Source organism: Gopherus flavomarginatus, chromosome 3 (assembly GCF_025201925.1).
Source record: "Gopherus flavomarginatus isolate rGopFla2 chromosome 3, rGopFla2.mat.asm, whole genome shotgun sequence".
NCBI classification, from domain to species: Eukaryota; Metazoa; Chordata; order Testudines; family Testudinidae; genus Gopherus; species Gopherus flavomarginatus.
This window is the reverse complement of record NC_066619.1, coordinates 89,437,553-89,458,416: the sequence shown is the minus strand read 5'-3', so window position 1 is coordinate 89,458,416 and position 20,864 is coordinate 89,437,553. Positions and strand designations below refer to the sequence as shown.

The window sequence follows — 20,864 nt, the reverse complement described above, 5'->3', positions numbered from 1 at the left end:
TTGCATATCACGACACTTGAATATCCTATCTTCAATGGCAAGCAGGCTTTTGGAGAGGTCGGAGCACCTGCAATCAAGTGCTAATTTTGACAATATTAATTGAAAATGGTTTTCAGAAAAACCTGAAAATGGGAGCTATAGTTTTGGACCTGATGCAGCATATGACATAGTCTGGCACATGGGGCTCTTAGTCCTATTGCCAAGAGCACTCCCAGCATGGGTAGTCAGCATCGTTGACCTCCTCTGCAACAGAAGGAATGCACATGGGAGACAGAGTTAGCACGTGGAAAAGACATACCAACAGTCCACCCCAAGGCTCTGTGCTGGCACCAATGTTTTTCAACCTGTACACAAACGACCTTTTGCTCACTCAGTCCTGCAAGTTAACATATTCAGATGACATTTGCTTAGGTATACAAGCATGATCTTTTCTAGAACTTGCAGATGCCCAGAACATTGACTGGATTAAGATAGCAGAATATTGTAGTCTCAGTGGTATTTACAATCAAGTGTGACAACACAGTTTGGAGTGTGTTCCATCTTTACAACTCCAGAGCAGACCAAGAACTGATTATCTTTCTCAATATACATCACTTGTAACACGAATCCCACCCAGTCTACTTCAGATTAAGCCTAGATAACTCTCTCACATCTCTAAACCACCTGAGGAAAACTGCAGCTAAAGTGAGGACATGTAACAACTTTCTAAGCAAACAGGCCGGCACTTCATGGGAAACAAATGCTCAAGCTAGCCAATCAACCAGTTCAGCCCACTGTTACTCTGCAGCAGAATACTGTGCTCTGGTCTGGCTTCATTTGTCTCATGTCAAGTTGGCTGACACATCTACACTCAACCATGTGCATCATAACGGGGATATCTGACCCACACCAGTACTGTGGCTCCCATCATTCCTCTACATACATCTGCCATGAGAATGCTACAGCCAGACTCATTGAGAAGATCAGGTCAAACAAGCCTACCACTATAAACAGAGGTTCTTTGACCATCCAAGAACATGCTTGTTGATGTGGCATGAAGAATGGTCTGCAGCCGATGTCAGAAACCATTTCTTATAACTGATCTGATTTGCCACTCTGCCCATGGGCTCTTCTGAATCAAATAAAATGGGCCAGGGTCAATGCTCAACCAGCCTTCATACCTGAGGCCAAAGAAAAGATCCCACATGCAGCTGTGGCCAAAGACAGACAATGTCACACATCATTGACGAATGCCCTCTGACCAGTTTTGACTGTGGTCTGAGGGCTTTGCATTTCATTGATGAGGCTGCCACAAAAGGGCATGGCAAACTCTGCTAATGATAAGAAGAAGAATGGCAACATTCATGCCTGGCCAGAATAAGACAGCCAGTGCTCTATTCTTTCACATCTCGGTATGTAAGAGGGCACCGTATACTATGTTTAACTTTTCTGACCTCATATGGTGCCACATTATGACACAAAGTCCTTTCTATGGAATCCTATCACTTGTAGCAATTTCATCACAACAATCCCAAAAAAATTCATACTTGGAAATGTGTGGGCTGTTTTTGTCAGGTATCCATCTAGAATTACTTTTATAAGTTGATGTAAGTGTAAGTCATTTTTGTGTATCTTGTTTGAGGCTCATCAAATATTATTTCAGAAATAGTTAGTACTTCAGTCATGTTTATTTAGCAGCTTTCTGCTTCCGCTATTTAGAAGTGCCCTTGAAAATATGTCTGTTATAAGATATTTATTGAGTCTGATTTTGGTGTATGAATTTCCTAAGTAACATCTGATTTTACCATTCAGTCATACTCAGAATTTACTTTATCTCACCATGCTAATGGGATTTTACATGGTACATGAATTTTTGGGAATTCACTAAGACCCATATAAATGTGTTATATTTTACCTTTAATACATCTCTATTAAGCACCCCATCAAATTATTCAAGAACATCTTTTGCATTCCGCTCTGTAGACAGTTTACACATCCATCTGATCATTTGCAGGCTGCTCTTCTCCCTTAGCATGCTTTGTGTTAACTTTATTGATAACAATTCCAGTCTCTGCTATATATTTCCCCCTGTATTCTACTATTTAGAGGCACTCCATTTCTTTCACTGCTTGCTAACACTTTAATTTGGGGAAAACAGCTTTCATGATCCCTTTCAATATTTACTGTTCTTTGCAAATTCAAGTCCATTTTTCACAGTTATCTTGTTTTGAACCTGGTTATCAATTATATTACACTCATTTGTTCTCTAAATAGTCTACTTGTTACTATTCACATAACTTAGCTTATCACAGTGATCAGAAGACGCACCTGGCATCCAGGTTCTTGTAAACAAAATAAGCTTTCTCCAGGTGACAATCAAGAAGAATGCATTCAAATGTTGGACTGGCTTTGTCTAGCACTTTGCAGTCCTCTTCATGTTCCCTGTAGTATGCACTGTAGATTTCCAATGCTATGTACAGCAGTATGGAGTATTTCATTCCCTCCAATTTCTCTTCAATGCTACTTGCTTCCAGGAAAATCTGGAAGTCATGTAACCACTTCTTTCAGCTGTCAGGTTCCTTTCCAGACTGAAGGTGGATTCATTTTGCTCCATTTTTTGGCAAAAGATTCAATTTTTCTTCTTCTATCGTGCAATAAAATTTGCAGCATGCAGGAATGCTGCAAAAGTCTATTCTTTATTCCCTGTACTAGGATTAGGGGCCCTACCAAATTCTTGGCCATGAAAAACACGTCACGGACTGTGAAATCTGGTCTCTCCCGTGAAATCTGGTCTTTTGTGTACTTTTACCCTACACAATACAGATTTCACCAGCATTTCTCAAACTGGGGATCCCAAACCAAAAGAGGGTTGCCGGGGGGTTGCAAGGTTATTCTTCTGGGGGAGGGGTGACAGTATTCCCACCCTTCTGCACTGCCTTCAGAGCTGGGTGGCTGAAGAGCGATGGCTGCTGACCATTCGCCCAGCTCTGAAGGGAGCACCCAGGGGCAGCAGCGCAGAAGTAAGGGTGGCGATACCATACCACGACACCTTTACTTCGTGCGGCTGCCCTCAGAGCTGGGTGGCCAGAGAGTGGCAGCTGCTGGCCTTGGGCCAACTCTGAAGGCAACGGAGAAGTAAAGGTGGCAATATCGTAACATGCCATCTTTACTTCTGTGCTGCTGCTGGAGACAGTGCTGCCTTCAGAGCTAGGCTCTTGGCCAGCAGCCACCGCTCTCTAGCCACCCAGTTCTGAAAGCAGCGCTGCCACAGGCAGCAGCACAGAAGTAAGGGTGGCAATACTGTGACCCCCTAACAATAACCTTGCCCCAACCCCCTTTTGGATCAGGATCCTTACAGTTACAACAGTGTGAAAATTCACATTTAAATATGTGAAATATTAAAATGTATTATTTTAAAAATCCTATGACCGTGAAATTGGCCAAAATGGACTGTGAATTTGGAAGGGCCCTACCTGTGATATAAATTAGAGTTACAGAAGGTTACATCCCCCTCGGATCGTTGTCTACTACTCCAGTGCTACTGTTACAAATTTCACCAATGCACACATAGTTATGAATAGCAACAGTGAAAACTGACAAGACTCAGGTCAGTTTTTATCTCGATGCAACTTGACAAAGTTCAAAGCAGCAACTGGGGCTGTGTGTAGATTCAAGAAAACAGCTCAACATCAGTTGCTTCAATTCATGTTTGGAAAGGTTTCTTTGCAACTTCAAGGGCTAGAAAGTTTTAAAAAAAAATAAAAGCTTAAATTCTACATAAGTAGATTTATATCATTACAGATGAGTGATTTTTTTAAAAATGTATTTAGAGAAAATAAACCAAAATGTTCTAAGTGTTTCTGATATTCTTTTAAGACTCTCCTAGCTTGATGCATCTCTATGATGGGAAATTAAAAAATGGCAGGAAAAACATACAAGAAACTGCAAAAAATGTTATATGAGACTGCAAAAACCACAAAGGAATTTACAAGTGTCAATTGCTTTTTTTTGTGTTATTTAGATTTTCCACTTAAATGTAATATTCAGTAAGTATTTATCAAGTAGGGACACGTCCTTGGTAACAGGATATGGAGCTCTTCACCTCTGGGTCACCGTTTCTAATCCAACCAGGAACAATAGGGACCAAAAGTTGTTTACCATCTGCCAGCTGTTTGGTAGCTTATGTGAAATAAGTTGGTGGTCTCAGTCCATTTCCTAGTAGGCAGGTGTCCATATTATAAAAACCACCATCACAACTGACATCCTTGTTGAGTATCTCAACAAAGAGATTGAGGAATGAATGGACATGAAGAGTGAACTATCCTCTTTCTCAAAGAGACAGTCCTTTCAGGTCAGAGCTTAGACACATGGGTTGGATGGGGAAGCCTAAACTAACTGCTGCCCAGACTGGAAGAATTTTATAGAGAAATAAAGGATTCTAGTCTGCAATGTTTACTGGAAATTGGGGGCAGATCGTCAGCTAGTGTAAACTGTCATAGCTCCATTGACTTCATGGAGCGATGCCAATATACACCAGCTGAAGTAATTCCCCCAGAATCCTTAATTATAACATTTTAAGAAAATGTTCATGTGTTATAAATAACAGGCCAAATCTTGAGGTCCGTAGTGAATCTACATTCTTAGGGAAGTTAATAGGAGTTTTGCCTGAGTAGAGAATGAGTAATGGCTTCATTGTTTGGCCTAATGATTTTAATACAGCTGAATATAATTGTTTTAACTTGACTAAGAGCTTCTGTTGGATAATAGGTTAAAAACCTATTGCTGTGTGTTGTCCCACAGCAGTCAGATTTCCTCTAGACCCAACTTTTCGTTTAACCTCTCAGTGCCCTTTCCCTGAATATGTAATTGTTTTCCTGTGTGGTTAAAAGCAGCATTTTTAAGTCTTTTCATCTGTACTCTCAGGGACCTGTCCACAAAATACTACATATTTTGAATAGATGTTTTGAAGGAGCAGAAAATCTACGCAGAACAGGATTTTCATGCAGAATGTTTTAGGGGATACAATTTCAAAAAGGGTATTTTTAGGAGACAGCAAAACTAACATATAGAAAAATGAAAGGAATGAACATATTATGAAACAGGGTACAGTTTCTTTCAAGTATTCCCTACCAGCTGCTTGCTGTACCATCTGTTGTTGCCTAAGCAGCTTCCTTTTGAATGGCTTTGCACTGAAGCAGAACTGCTCTCACTGTTGGACACAATCAGGTCAGGTCAGCACTCCCCCAGCACCGAACCTGCTGCCTGTCACAACTCCCCCCATCTCGATATTTCTTACTGGCCACCAGCTCGCAGGACAGTGCTGCATTTGTCAAGAGGCCCATTTTTCATAGTTTAGTTGCTATTCACACCAACCAGAAGACTGCACATTCTGACTTTTTGCAGGATGCAGTCAGGGTTGTTGTCAGAAATGTTGTGAGTGTGAATATATGACCCACGATTATTCCAAAATACAAAAAACTGGGAAAGAAAAAAACCCAATTTCTACTTTCTGCTAATTTGATCTTCAAGGTCATTTTTTCCTGACTGCAAAGCTTATGATGCTGCAAGAATGATCTACACTTCTTTTCTTAACTTACAATATAATTTCGCACTCTAGAAATAACAAAAATGTCACTGTCTTAACAGTGGAGTCTGTATTCAAACTACTGCAGATTTTATTAAACCTAAATTTTGTCCAATTAGTTAGGACCGACTAAAATCCATATAAAAACAATGTAAGTGCTTGTAACGTATGCTCTCTATCAGTGCATTCAGACTGTTGCATAACATTAACCCCAGTTCCCTTCTCTCAGCTTCTGTGGAGCTGACATCACCTCTCAGCTCTGAACACTATTCTCACCATTATACAGCCAAGTCCTCTTTTCATTGGCTTTCCACTTGAGGCCGCATGGGGCAGAACACAATGGAAGTCCCCAGCTTCACACACAGGCTCCCCCAGCCTGTGAGGAACATCACGCTGGACTGATTTATTTCCAACACTGTTCCTTCTCTCTGCATCTGTGCAGGGAAACACACATCACTGGGAGCCACTTTCATGATTTTGTTGCGATCAGGATTAGCTGGATTAGGGGTTGATTCATAAGGACCCCCTGCGGCTGTGAGGAAGTTTCATCACAAGGTCAGTGTGGTGTGAACTATATTCTGTCAACACCACCACTCCTTATAGCCGACTACAAAATTATATATACACACACACATACACACACACAAAAGAGGAAGTTGCAAATCTGAAATATATGAATGAACAGTTTATGGCAGCAAAGATTTACATTTTTCCCAATCAGCTGTTTAAAAAGATGTGTATACTTCAACGCTGTGTTTCTTTAAAACAAGACCCTGTATTAGTCATTTTTAATTTATAAAGAATTTAGTAGTTTAGGAGGTGGAAGGAGCCTGGGGAATACGTAGAGCAACCCACACATGAAACCGCAGAGGAACTTTTGGCACTTCTTCTAAAACCAGTCATGCAGCTTGAAGATTGTTGCACTGTTGTGATTTTATTACATATAACGCTGTCACCTTCAAGACTGTTTAATTCCTAACTCCCTAAGTGCAATAACTAACACTGATGTAAAAAAAGAAAATAGGATTTTGAATGTAAAGAGGAGAAGCTGAATTTAAGATTTTTTTAAATTACAATTATGAAATTCTTACTCCTCCACTCAGAGATTCTCCCTCTCTCCCCCAATCATAATGCTGGTTCAGCAATACATCAACACATTTGAAGACTGCATGAAGCAAACCAAATCTATAAAGAAAGTAGTGGGACTTTTTTTGTTTTGTGTGCATGTGTGTATATATATATATTTTTAAAGAGTTGTCCCTCTTGCACAGAACTGGGCTGTTCAATCAAAGCCTTATCTGTTATATTTCTGTCTGTCTTTCTCTTCTGTTTAGTGCATTCACCATCAAGAGAAAAGGGGGTAAGCAATGGAAGCTTTGACCTGCAGCTGTAACACAATACTTTCGCACAGCCCTGTCGACCCCTGACATAAATTTTACACCGCAGCTGGCATTTACACACTTAGCATTACCATATGTATAGCCTACTCTGTGCTAATTATGCTAATCACCTGTCTAACTCTCCGCTGCGAAAAATGGTTGTATTTAGCAGTCCACTGCCTACCAATACAGCTTACTGTGTGGCTGAAATGTACATTCAGATGGCCCTGAATGGCAAGATTTTTCCACGTTGCTGGCTTCATTCAGGCCACAGAAAAATTTATTCAAGTCAACTGGTTTCGGTCCGCAACAAAAAAGTTACGAGAAAAAAGTGAGTGTGTTCCTGCCCTAACATTCTAAGTCTGCTTGCAAGCAAAATGATAAATCAATTGGTGTGGGAAACAAAAAGGAAGAGAGATTTCTTTTGCAAGCCATGTGAAACTGTAGCCTATTTAAAAAAAAAAAAAAAAGGTCATCCTATTTCCCCAAATCTCTAGAAAGAGCAGTTAATAGATATTTAGGCCTGATCACAATTCTCTCAAGTTGCTACCTTTTACCTACTCTTGGAAACACTACTAAGCATGTTTTATTTTTATTAGGTTTTTAATCTTACTATTTCAGGGCACAATATTGTATTTTCCACTATTTACCTTCAAAAACGGTCCAAGTGGGTAAGCAGCCAAGGACCTTTAGTACTGGTGTAAACCCAGAGGAACACCCCAGAAGTCAATGAGGTAAAACTGGAGTCAGATCAGAATTAGGGCCAAATGGACAATCATATAGGATAAGAACACAAGAAACCTCCTGCAGGAAAAGAGGATGGTGGAGGAGGATGTTTAAATAGTTGCCTTATTTTCTTTTCTAGTTGCTTGTAAAAAGGCAACTTGAAAACTTAAATTTAAACTTGTGATTAGTATTTTTGCATGGTGATGCAAAAATGGTGATGGGGGGGAAAGAAGGTAAAGCAGATCCTGATTCCTTATTCCTAATGCTTATTTTCCCTAGAACACTCTTATTGAGATGCATAAACTGTAGTTTGCATTTGGATTACACTTCTGCAGGTATTTAGATACAATTTATCATATACAAATAAGTTCCAACAACCCCACCACCTCCACACACCCAAGGCAGCTATGAAAACCTAGAAATTTGTCAGATAACCCAAATGTAATTCGGAGAATGGCTTCACACTTGGTAATTTCTTTCCAGATCAAGAATTTGAGATCTCGCCCCCATTTTTCCTTTCTTTAATTATTTAAAGTGTTGTTAAATATCTAGTTAATGTGCAAAGGAGAAATGTGAGAAAAAGATTCCCATATTCTCCATCAGATCTGAAGGTGAGCACACCGGAAGGTAATCCATTATTTAATACACCCAGAAGGGTATTTAATTAAGCACTAGAACAGCTCTCTTAAATCCAGAAGGTGCAGTAACCCACCCAGACTTTCCATTACACAGCATGTGGTCGTGAAGAACCCTATGCCTCTGCCTGCCCAGCTTCCCATCCTTTGTCTGCTCTGTTCCACTGTGGATGAGATTGCTGTTCACAATAAGGTAAAGTGAAAAGTTTGAGTGCCAACAATGGCCTCCTTTAATTTTGTTTAATTTTGTACATATTACAAACTTGTTTGACTAAATTAATCAGCCCTATCCAAGCCACATCTTGCTCTCCAGCATCTCAGTTTCAATTGCTATTCTCTGCCAGTCCAAAGTATTAATTTATCTGTGCTCTTGCAGCTCCAAAAACCTGGCAATGCAGCCAAAAACACAAATAACACTACAACTACTGTGCTCATTTCAGAGCAGAGGGATTTCCCTCCCCCTCCCCTTTTTTTAAATGGGAAATGGACCACCCTGCTCTCGTGGCACAGAACACTGTTTACATTGCAATACTTGACTGTGTAATACATCTGGCATTTTTGGGCAGGATTCCTGAGCTAGGGGCCAGAAGCCCTTAGGCAATGATTTAAGGGGGAAAAAAAATCATACAAATTAACAGTGCTCATTTCTAGTTTGTTGCACTTAGCTTTTGGTTATTGATGGAAAAGCACAAATGTATCTGCTCAGTAAACAAAAGAAGACTGTTTCTTTATCTTAATATTAAGGGATGAAGAACATGTTACAGTTCCGGGGCTCAATTGCAACCTCAGGTATTTGGGTGTGCACCACTGCACATGTGCCTTAAAATATCTGTTACAAACTTGCACATGGACAATATACAGATGTTACAAATACATAATGATGACTTGTATATTTGAGATTGGAATGGAGCTCTAGTATAAATCTCTAAAACAACATCCCTGGTTCTCAGGGGGAGTCAACTTATGGTTCTCCTCATTCCTTCATCCCCAATATATTTTACTCATGACCTGGAAGAACTACATTTTCCCAAATTACCAAACAAAAGTAAAAGTTGGAATGTTTATTTAAGATTACAAAATTAAAGTCAACCCCCATCAAAATGTGTATGTGTGTATATACATATATATAAATAAAAGAGCATTTTACCACTTCCTTTTGCAAAATTTAGGACAGGTAAAGCAATCAAGGTGATATTTGAAGAACATCCACATTGCCAGAAAATAATTAACATAAACTTTACCTAAAATTTCCTAATAAAAGGTTTATTATTTAAAAAACAAGGACTCACAAAGCCAAGAACAACAAGAAAAAATATCTTTGCCTTGATGCTTTATTTAAATCTACTTCTTGTAAGTGTAACTCCTATTTCTTTAAAAACAAACACACTAAGCAATACACAATGGGCCAAATGTATCCTTGGTCTAACATTTATGGAGTCATTAGTTACACCAAAACTAATATAGCCTATTCTAGCTAGGTTTCTTGATTAACATTACACTTAGAATAAAAAATATCATAGACCACATTACATACAGGTGGAGGGGAAAAAAACATTTTTCCATACTTCATGGGTCAGAAGCTATCCAGCTAGGAAACAGCTATCTTAGTACACTATACACTTTCAATATGGACAGTTCATTTTTAATAATTCTGACTTTTGCTATCAGAGTATTGTCTAAGTAATCTGTTTCTTCAACGAGGCAGAGACAATTTACTCATGTAGCCTCTATTAACAATATTGGAAGTTGTGCATCTAAATCTTTCTAAACTTTGAGGGAGAGTAAGCTCCTTAATATAGTACTGTGAGTTTGTGATTAAGGAGTTTTATTGTTTCTTCAGCTTTTCCAGACACAGTTACTAACAAACACTCATGGGGGAAAGACCTCCTGGGAAGGAAAAGGGTGGGGGGAGGGGAAGGGGGAAAGGGGGGAGAGAGAGAGAGAGAGGAAAACCTATGAGATATGGGAGATAAATAAGGAAGTTTAAGAAAATGCAATCTGTACCATCGTATGTATGCAGAGATAGGGTGGACATATGGTATCATTTTCCATTTAAAATAAAGGACTGCTATGTAAAACTAGGCTGTTCAATTTCTGTTCCCCAAATTCAAAAAGATCAAGCTTATTTAGTAATTTATATTCCTATATTATCACCTTTAGAGGTGATATATTGTACAAGGTCAAGAAGACAAATTTTGCTGAATTTACAAGAAGAACCACCTAACAAGCAATAGTATTATAAGGTCCATCTCAAAACCAACATTTTATCAAACCAAATTTTCGCAAATTCTGCCCACTAAAGGGCACAAGAAAGAGGACATTCTTATGGGCATGGTCTAATCTGAATGAATAGTAATTTAAATGCATAACTCACAGTTGTGTTAACAGGAGTCATGCACATAAGCCCATGAGTGTCAAGTTGAGAACATACCCCAATAGATACTAAAATGAAAACTATTGCAGACAAGTTAAAGCTAGCATCCTAGTGGACGCAGCTCCAGCAGGTCACTGAGAGGTCAGCTTTGAAGGAGAAATCCAAATGAAATATAAACATGGCATTGTGGAAACCAGACAAATCTCCCATAGCTTCGTCCAGCCAGCACTAATCTAGGCATCAGCTGTGGAGCATAATCTAAACAAACGGATCAGTCGGTTCATACATCTGGAAGCTGTCATATTTTGGAGCCTCCTAACAGTTATGTATAACTGAAACATCCAGTTGCATATGCTAGCTTTTAAACCTGTTGAAGGGGCAAAAATTGTTACATGCATACACAATGCAGTATTACTACATTCTGGAAAGCCACCACAGACATTGTTTGATAACAGGGACTGGATTCTCTCCTGTCACTGAAAAACCCATTGAAATTGATGAAGCAGAGCAGGGGGAATGAAAACCTCACAAGGAGCTGTAGAGTTTTCCTTGAACAACCCTCTTTGCTGAAAGGGACTTGGGGAGTCAGGGATTTTAGAGGCCTCTCCCTCTCCCAACCATCTGGATGAAAAGATCCATGAGGAAGGGAAAATCTGTCTGCAGAGAGACAAAAGCCATGTAATAGGTATGATTTCTGCTCCTTTCACTCCCTCCTGTCTGGCACCACAACTCCAGCAGGAGCTGTACTTCCAATAGCTAGGTTTCCCCTGTGGCAGTTCAGCAGCAGTTGCAAAGGGGACCCAAAGGAAAGCACACAACTTTGATCTATATGACTTTACACCTGGATTTCTGCATTGAAATCCCTGGGCTCTATAAGGAACAGTGCTGCAGAAAGTCCCCTCCCATCCTTTTCACCATCACCGGAACTCAAAAAGGTACAGGAATTCACATGGAGCACAGGAGGATGGAGGGGATAAATGGTGCAACGGAGGCCACACTCCTCCCCAAACTAACACACACATATTCTAAGAGGAAATTGGGAAGACCCCCTCCCTGTCAAGATCCACTGGGACAGTCTGGTCCAGAAATTAATCAGACTGTGCAATGTATGGAAATAACAATAATGAACACATTTTCACTGACCTGAAACCAATAAAATGTGCTTAAATTTTAGACAAACAAACCAAAACAGTACTAATGTTTCAGTATATTTAGAACTCATGAGGGGTACAAATTGATTGCTCTGGAAACTGAGATCCTCTGGCATTCATAGAACAGTTACAGCACAAGCAGTGGCAATACAGTCTATAATCATCTGGTACAATTTTGTATAAAACTTGGGTGAAATCCTGGTGCACTGAAGTCACTGGTTGCACTTGGGTGAAATCCTGGCTGCAGTGAGAATTTTGCTATTGACTACAATAGAGCTAGGTTTCAGCCTTATCTTAGAAATGATGTAAATAGTGGCCACGTGTAGTATTTTCAATACTTCCAGACTCAAAGATAAAAAAGTAATTTAAAATTCCTCTTCCAGATTTTTTGATGTACAAGCTTCCCCACCTTGTCTCACAACTGTGCATCAGTCCTGGCCTGAAACTACCATATGTAGAGGAAGAGTGTGGTTCAGTCTCCATGTCTATCTAACCCCTGGCTGCTCTACTAAAGAGTCTAATGTGGGTTCAACTGTGTTGGCGGTGGTTTTAATGATGTGGGCACCTGTCCACCAAGAACTGGACTGAGACCACCAGTGATCTCTTATTAAACATATGAGCTTTAAGAAGAGGCTACAGACATATTTCCAATAAACAAAACCTTTTTACGCATTTTCACTTAACATTTAAATATTTTAGAACAGTTAGTTCAAATAAAAACACAGAAGTTAGTCACCCCTCATCTTAGCACTTAAAATTAAATTTATATTTATGTATTAAAAATTGCTCTTGACCTTCAAATGAGAAACAAACTGAATCATTCTTCAATTTTGATGACAGTTAACTTTTAAAAGAATAAAATTCTGTTTCCATTAACATAACAGCCTAATAAATTTATATTGACTACATTCCCAATATTATTGTCCCTGGGCTAGCACATGATACTTTTACTACTACTTCTACTTTTGCCGGACATAACAATAAAACCCCATTTATCCAAACAAAACGGGAGACGTTTATGCCGATAAACAACAGACTTCTCAGGGCACATTATGCATGCTGCAGTAAACATCCCAATGCAAGATACTGGAAGTTTACAGATAAGTAAGCGCCTATGCTGAATTACTTCCTTTCCTGTCATCTGATCTTTACCACTCTCTATTAGATTGGTACCACTCTTTGCTACCAAACCAGCTAAATCAATCCAAATATTTCTTACAAGTTCTTATTATAACCAATAGCTAGTTATTTATCAAACAAACAAACAAAGTGAACTACTAAAAGAGTCTTTTGTGCTCCCTTTCAGCCAAATCCTCCTTCTTCTGGGTGGAAGGGCTCAAATGGTCATAAATTGTGACTGGGGAAGATTCCTTAGGTTAGATCATGGCATTGAGGTTCAGCAATAGAGCAAGTTCTGCTCTGCCACTCATCTACCTTTTGCCAATGCAGTATTGCAAAAATAGGCACAGCTAAGGTCATGAAAGGAGGACCCAACACTATTCAAGTCCACCCAAGATGAGGCTCTGGTACTGTGGAGAAACTTGAAGCAGAAACATACAAGTTACAACAGTTCTGACTGGGCCAACTCATGCTGTCTTTATTCAAGCAAAACACATTGATTTGGCCCACTGAGAGGACCCATGGATGTCTACCACATTATCACCTTTCTTTGTCCCTCCAGAAGGGGTAGTTTAAAGTAAGCTATCCTATGCAGCATTTGAGGAAGCACCTCCATTTAGGGAAACTAGTCTGCTTCACTCACTTTGCTTTCTCCTCTTTACCCCACTCCTGAGCTGCATAGGTAGATTAATTGCCTACTACTTTACAGTATCAAAGGGTGAGATGACCTCATTATAGAATTTACAGATAACTTATCTTGATTAATACATTTTGTTTAACACTGTAGGCAGCGGGGACCTTACCATATAAGCTACATCTATCCAGCTGCACAGAACATTTCTTCAGTTGTGGTTAGCATGTGCTTTATTTGTTCCAGGTACTGAAGATGAGCTTTCCATATGGCTGCTGAGACATCCCTCCCCCTTGCTTCCAACATGCCTGGGGAAAAAGAGTTCTGCCTATTTAACACACTTGGTCCTCAAAGGGCTGCTGCTGCAAATAACCACTTGCCATGTGAAAGAAGAGGATCAACTGCAGCACCTCCTTTCCTGGATGGCAGGATCTCTGGCTTGGAGTCTTTACATTGAATATTGATGCCTTTTTCTTAATCTCCTGATTGGAGGATAAGAAAAAGGAGGCAAGGTGAGAATGCAGTAAAAGTACGGTAGAATGAGGTGGCAGGGAGAAGCCTCTCTCCCCTTATGATCTGCAACAACCCTCACCAGTACCATATTACAAGTGTCATGTGTCAGATCCTTTATTTGAGGATGAACCCACACATTTGCTGTGGGATATAAAGGCCAGACCTCTGCTATCTATCTCTTCACTGATTTAGGTTCTTATGGGGGGTGCCCAATCATAGCGGTATCTGGGCACCTTGTTGTGTATGAGCACATGGTGCGTAGTCAATAGAGATATTTCACAATAACATGCCGTTGGATCTATGACCCTATCTATATCCAATAGGATTCATCCACAGAGGAAATGAATGCAAATCCCTTTCTGCACTTGTGGGTGTTGTGTGCTATGTAAGGAGCAAACTGAACAATCGCCACATTTCCAGCATGCACAGCCCCAGGCAACAGGTCATGATCAGACAGATCCACCTGCAAATAGAACTGTGTCCTTAAGATGCCATGCCATGTCTGTTGTGTACCAAACAGGCTAAAATTGAGCTTTCTGTGGCCGATATAATAATAATAATTAATAATAATAAATCTGAGGTTGTGAATCTTTCTGATGAGGGAAACAAGGGAAAGTCCTAGTCACTGCTCAGTCTTGGAAGAACCTGAAATGTTGGACTGTTGGAGCAAGGAGTTTGGGGATCAAATTGAAGGTAGTGTGACTGTGGGACATAGAGGAACAATTAAAATATTCTGGACAACAGCAGCAAGGGGATGGATTAAAAAGATGTTCCTCTAAGACACTGTTGCTGCCAAGAAGTGATTCAGGGGAAAGCCACTCGGTACCAGTATGCACACCAAAGGCCAAGTGTGTTGGCACAAATTGTGAAGTAAGGAGTCTAGTAAGAGAAAATTGCAAGAATGAAGAGCTTTAAGAGCTGTTTCTTTTTCTCTCTTTTCTCTCTTGTCCTTTTGAGAACTTGCCCACCAGGTGGGTTTTTGCAGCTCTTATATAAATACTTCAGCCGTAATAGCTTTAAATATACACTTTTCATCATTTATTTTGGACTCTGGATGATCTTAGAACTCAGTCAAACTTCATTCTCACTACTTATAATTAATTCTGAGTTAGGATTTTTTAGGTTCATAGTTCACTCTTACTAAGCTTCAGTGGTGTAGTACCTTCCATGTTCCTGGTATTCATTACATACAACAAGTCTCTAATGTAAATACTGACAGTTCCTTGAGAGGTGATAATTTTTAAACATTTGAACAAAATAAAACATTTTATTGCAACTGCAATGGAAATGTATTTTACATCATTAGCTGTGTTTAACCAATATTGCTCTGCGTATTCAAATTATCTTATTAAACAATGTGTAAAAAGTAGAATAAAATATCTAATCTAATAACAGATCAGTTGACAACTTGTTGTAAAGAGTTTTCTTAAGACCTTAGGATCAGAAAATTGTACCTTCTTTTGTTTTAGTATAGTACCTAGCACACTGGGGTCTATAAATAATAGGATAGGTAGGTTAGGAATTAGGATTGCACACACATGCATGTGCGCACGCGCACACACACACACAGTGAAATTGGAATTTTAGCATCACTTTCTAGCACTTATGCACAGAAGGAACATCATTCTCCAGACTACCTCTCCCCATGCTTCTCCCCACTCCAACTCCTCACTCTGCACACTCTTCTGTTTATACTTTTAACCACAGAAATATGCAACTGCTATTCATTTGGTTTATTTGTATAGTACCCATGTTCGTGACCAGAACATTTATACAGTCTCTATTGAGAAAACACACAATTTAGTCAAACTTTTCTATTGATGGCCTTACAAAGGCAATCCGGGAGGACTGGGAGTTAATTTAATTTAAATTAAGAATATGCTCTTTCATCTTAATTAACTACCCTTTTCTGTAATCTAAAAATGCAGAGGTTTCCAATTCAGAGTTTTAATAATATTTCACTGATATGACAACTACACTCAATAAAAGTGAAATTAGACAGGTCAACTCTGTACAGCCAACTGTATTATGAATTAATAGAGGCTACACAAATTCTGAGGACTATTAAGTTAGTTTTTGCATTTGGGAAAATATGTTTTCCATGCAGCACCAATGGCATAAAAAGAGGTCAAAGCAGTGACTAAATCAAATGGCTATTTTGAAAATCATATTTTTTCTAGAAAACCATGTTTCCATTGTTGGTCATACAGGAACTGCCAATGCAGTAATCAGGGAGTTTCTTGGTACTAAACTGACAGGAAAAACAGGTGGCATGAGATGGAACCACCATTCCTGGTAGCTGGCTATTAGTTATACCATAGTTAAGATACTAAATCACTGAATAATATTGAAAACCAACATTATCAATGAAGTTTCCATCAGGAGGCAGAAGCAAAGGAGTGAAGAGACGATTTTGAAACATTTCATTTAAAATACTGCAAGAGAATCTTGCAGAGTTAAGATACAAAACAATGTTGAAAAAATATTCAAACCCTATTCAGGGAAGTAGTAATTAGGGTAAACAGCTCTCCTAATGGACTACATTCATATCACAGCTTCTGAATGCACATCTCTAACTTTGGACACAATCCTGCTGTGTTCCTACTCAGCATGTCTGAATAGGAATTGCAGGATGGTCCCACTGTACTTAGAACTATTCTACTACTGTACAAAGACTATTCAGTTATCAACAAGTTCTTATCTTGAAAACAAACAAAAAAAACTCACAAAATGCTGAATGGGTTTGCCACTGGAGTCAATAGGAATAGAATTGCCAAGCTCTCCATCCATAAAGCAAGACAGACTACTCCCATGGTCTGTTGATCCCTTGCCTTTCACTCAGTACAGCTTTCTCAACACACACAGGGCCATTCAGTAATGGTTACTTATGCAGTGCTCCACATTAATTTTTATGAGTCAGATACTGCTATAAGCTGTTTTAACTTAAATCCAGAGTAACTATTGTGGTCAATGAGTTAGTTGGGATTTACACCAACATAATCGAGGGCAGAATTTGCACCTAATCTAATACTGTTTTATCAAAAAGAAAAAATATGGGCTTGATTTTCCCCTCCCTGACAATGGTGTAAATCCAGACATCCCTTGGAGTGACATGGTGTTAAAACCCACTAAACCTGAGAGAAGACTCAGGCCCCAAGGGGCTGCAATGGGGGCTCTGGGTGCACAAGGACTGCAGGATGCGGCCCCCTTTATAGCCTATATTTTTTTAAATGTACTAAACCGTAGAAAATGGCTTAACCTTTAGTAAGTTCATCTAGGTAGCATTTCTACCCTGCTGATTAAGCATGCTAGTGCAATGCAGATTAACCACCAGTGCAAAAACTGTTCTTGACTGAATTTGCTAGTCTCCTACTTGCCCCCCCCCCAAGAACAACCTGGTTTTAATCTAAAAAAATTACCCCTCTCCCCAGCAGAGCTGGGCCCCCCACCCGCTCGGAGACATTAATCTGCTTTGCAAACAATCCAACATGCGTTCCAGTCTGGGCTTCACTTTTTTTTTTTTTTAACCTTGAGACAAATGTTTTTCCCCGCAGTTGAAAGCTGTCCAAAAAAACAGGACCACACACACAGCCCCGCCGCGCAGCGCTGCTCGCGTCCCTCTGCGGCTGGGGAGGGCGCACACACTCCCAAAATGGCGGAGGGGAGGGCTGCTCTCCGGCCAGACTTTCCTTTCATGCTGTTACAGCCGGGGAGGGGACCCACCACCACCACCAAACAAATAAACCCAAAACAACACCCCCACCAGCACTGATCCCCCCTCCCTGCAGACAGACACACACACGGAGGTGGTACATCCCACAGTCTGTCCCTCCGCCCAACACGCACGCTCCTTCTCAAAACCACCTAGCAAAACACGATCCACCAGAACAGATTACAGCACACTCTTTGTAGGTTTCACCTGGCTTCCACCCAAACTACTAAGCAATCCACAATTCCCCTCGCTGTGAGGAAGGTGGGGAGGGGGGTTAGGTGCACACTGGTATATATCTGCATCAGTCAGTCCCTGGAAATGAATGAAGTGGGGTGGGATGGAGGACAGAATGGGTAAAAGGGAGAAAGTCACAAGAGTGATCAAGTCTTACCTTCTACCCAGAGCTCCTCCACGTTGGTTTCGAGATTAGCTGCCCTTAATCCTACAGCGAAAGCCCCAAATATCAGGAGGCCAACAACCAAAAACTTTCCGCAGTTTTTTTGAATGTAACAGCCCAGTTTAAATAATAGTCTCTGAAACTTCGCTCTTAGCCACAACGGTGCTTTTCTTCCAGTAGCCTTCCCCTGCAAGGCAAGAAAAAGTTAGCAGTTAACGCCTGGAAATAACCACACACCCCCAACGCACATACCTTTTGGGAACTGGAAGGGGACCAGAAACAAAACAATTATTAATGCATAATGGTAAATAGCTTCACAGTGTCCAATTGACTGGGAACAATAATACGACAGACTGTGCCATTAGAAAGACATCTCTGCTAAAGGTTTTACTCCATGACCCTGTTGAGCATCTCACATGCACTGTACGCAGTTGTATGGACAAATGTGTATTTGCTGCTAATTCTCCTATTCATAAATCAATGCACAGTTTGGGGATTACATCACTGCTTGAGATCCGTAAAAATGATACAGACAGTGCATGCTCCCTAGTCTGAGTAACTGATCACAGCCTTCTTGTAATGAAGTCACCGCTATCAATTCAATTTGCAAAAATTCATTCACGCTAGCAAGATTTAACACTAGGGGAGTAATAATCAATGCAGATGAATCGCAACAGGCATGCCAAGAAAAAAAAATCCCTTTCCTGTTCTTATTACATCTCTACAGGGCTGATTGGGGGTTGCTGGTGGGGGAACGCTACTGTGTAACAATTTGTTGCAGTGTCCCTGATTCCAAGCTCTCGGCACCAACTCTGTAGTAAATGCATGTTCCACGTGGTTAGCAATGCCGTAAGATCATAAGCTTAATAGTAATTCATTTCCATAGAGTTTGGAGACGCTGTGTGATCTGAATTAGGAAGTAGAGCAGCCATCTGTAAGCTACGACAATATTTGTGAACGGAAGAGGGCAGCCACATGGATTTTTTCCCCCTTTCCCTTTACTGCAAAGCCTAAAAATCTGCTCCCTGGAATGAAACGATCTCTGAAGAAAGGTAATGGTTCGATGTTGTTTACTTTGAACATTTTTTCCCTTGCAAAAGTAACAAGCGGGATTTGTGCGTGTGTGTGCGTACGCCAGAGTCAAGTTTCTATGAAATTCCTACACTTGGAGCATTTTAATATTCAAAATAAAAGCCACGATCCAGGGGAACTCTTATCTGACTGGCACCGGCAGATTTAAGGTGGCAATTTGTTTATAACTTTCATTTTTCCTCCAGCCGCTGGGGGTAAACATTACAAACCTTCTCCACTACAGGATTTCTCTCTTAAGGAAGTCGCCACTCCACACTTATTGGAAAACGTAACAAAGCAAAACTTCGGCCAAAAAAAAGGGAACCATTGAAACTTTTCTCCCTGTTACAGCCTGGTGTTATAGAAGTTGAACGGCACTACAGAAGGATGGAGAGAAGCAAAGAAAAGAAAGAGGCAAGAGACTAGAGAGAGGAGAGTGACTCACAAGGCAAAAAACCGTGAAACTGTCCCGGGTAAGTTTAATGAGAGGAATCAAAAGCACACACACACACACCAGGGAAAGTGTGTACAAGGAGGGAGGGCGGCAGGGAAAGGAGGGCACGGGACTCACAGGAGTTGTTCCCCCTTACTCCCAGCGTTTCATTGGTGGCTGTTTCATTTTCATCTCCCCTTTCCGCCCCGGAGAAAGTATCCTCACCTCCCCCCAAAATCGGAAAAGAGATTAATGCACCTTTGAAATCTGCTCCAAGGCAAAAGCTGCATCGCAGTAGCTTGGCCGCTGCAGATACTCCAGATCCGGTGCCGCGGCGCGTCTGTTCCCTCCGGTCCTTCTCCGCCTTCTGCTACAGCTTCTCCCCAGCCGATCGAGGTCTCTGCAGCAGCCACCGCCACCAGCACCGCTGCTGCTCTCCGGCTCCGAAACGTTAACAGCCGAGGCCATGTTGCCGCCGCCGGGACTGGGCTGCCGCCTCTGCTGCTGCTGTTGTTTTGGCGACCCACGGGCTGGTTCCTCTGTGATTCCCCGCAGCGCGCTGCTGCTTTGGGGCGATCCAGGGGGACGGGAGGGCTGCTGGGCTGCTGGCGCTTCTTTCCGCAGGCTGCTGCTGACAGACCACCTCTTCATACCGCGTTTGCTGCTGCTCCTCTTGCTGCTCCGGGCGAGTCAGACCCTGCGCCTTCCATTGCAACATTTCGCGATGATCCGGAGCTTTCTGGCGCTACCGCTTCCCACATCCAGTGCGTCTGCGAGTGGAGTGAGTGATTTGCCTTCCCTCCTTCGTTCCTCCGGCTTTAACTTTCTACTGCTCCTTTTGCAGCTTAAAGAAACCAGCCTCCCCCCCTTCCCCCTCTTGTCTTCCTCCGTGAAAGCAAAGCAAAGGAGGGCTGGAGCTTTTCTTGCTCTCAGTGGTGCTGCTGCTGCTGTGGAGCTGCTGGCTGCTGCTCTGTCTCGACGCGCTGTACCATTCTGTCTCAGCGCAGAGCTGTCTCTGACTCCCGGGGCTTTCGGGACTCCAGTCTCTCTCTCTCTCTGTATGTGTGTGTGTGTGTGTCTCTCCCTCTGTGTGTGTGCAGCAGCAAGCAGCAGCTCCTTGATTCAATAGATGAGATGAAGAAGAAAAAAAGAACTCTCTC

At 41.1% G+C, this 20,864-nt stretch overlaps 1 protein-coding gene across 3 annotated transcripts in view; it reads right to left on the bottom strand.

The window, feature by feature from the left end:
- PTCH1 (patched 1) overlaps positions 1–20,076 on the bottom strand; it is a 76,355-nt gene extending 56,279 nt beyond the window's left edge. Inside the window, exons 1-2 of one of the 3 annotated variants that reach the window (XM_050945566.1) lie at positions 19,963–20,076; positions 18,195–18,387 (exon numbers count right to left, since the gene is read on the bottom strand). The gene's annotated coding sequence lies outside the window, so the exon portion shown is untranslated. Of the gene's footprint in view, positions 1–18,194; positions 18,388–19,962 lie in introns of those variants that run through there. The other 2 variants (XM_050945568.1, XM_050945567.1) reach the window with 2 other exon arrangements.
- Between the last annotated feature and the right edge of the window lie 788 nt (positions 20,077–20,864).